Raw genomic sequence first — 770 nt, 5'->3', positions numbered from 1 at the left:
CGCCTGGAAGGTGGAATCGAGCCACTCTGTCGCTAGACAGCTACAGGTTTGAAGCCTGCACCCCAGACCACTGAGGTTCATCCAGACATTGTACTTAACTCACTCCATCAATATATAAACCACTGACAAGGTCATCACATTTAACTTGTGGTGATTTGTTTTTTCTCTCTGACTCATTCATTCGACACATCGTCAAATCACGACAGTTAAAATGGAATTTCGTGTCAAGCTATGAAGCGATTTGGGATGTTTTACTATGTTGAAGGCGCTATATAAATGCAAGTTGTTGTTGTTATCATGACCATTACTAATATCACAAAGCAAGATTTCAACCCACTGATTCTGGGTTACAAACAACTGGGAAATAGCTCCACAAACAATCATACAAGATTCTAGACTTAGGTAAGGCCGACTTTCAATGGGATGAGGCAGAGACTGTCCACAGTAAACTGGGCAAATCTGTCACTGGGTAATATGACAGAAGATCAGTGGAAGATGTTTAAAAAAAGAAATTTAACATAATACAGAACCAGTTTATACCCCTGAGGGGCAAGAGCTCCACTTGCCAAACAAACCCAGCCGTGGACAACTAAAGAGGTAAAGGACAGAATCAAACTAAAGGAAAGGGCAAACAAAAATAGCACAGATCCTGGCCAATGGGAAAGATACAAAGAACAGCAAAGGGTTACAAAACATACAGCAAGAGCTACAAAAAGGGAGTATGAAAAGAAACTTGCAAGGGATTTCAAAATTAATACAAATAATTTTTA

At 39.7% G+C, this 770-nt stretch overlaps 1 non-coding gene across 1 annotated transcript; it reads right to left on the bottom strand.

The window, feature by feature from the left end:
* trnastop-uca (transfer RNA opal suppressor (anticodon UCA)) lies at positions 1-87 on the bottom strand. Its single transcript has one exon. It is a non-coding gene; the product is annotated as a tRNA-Sec (tRNA).
* Between the last annotated feature and the right edge of the window lie 683 nt (positions 88-770).

The sequence above is a fragment of the Somniosus microcephalus genome, chromosome 9 (genome assembly GCF_052327205.1).
Source record: "Somniosus microcephalus isolate GS21.2 chromosome 9, FLI_Smic_1.0, whole genome shotgun sequence".
Lineage (NCBI taxonomy): Eukaryota > Metazoa > Chordata > Chondrichthyes > Squaliformes > Somniosidae > Somniosus > Somniosus microcephalus.
Note: the sequence above shows the minus strand (reverse complement) of the source record. Positions and strands in the feature narration are given on the sequence as shown.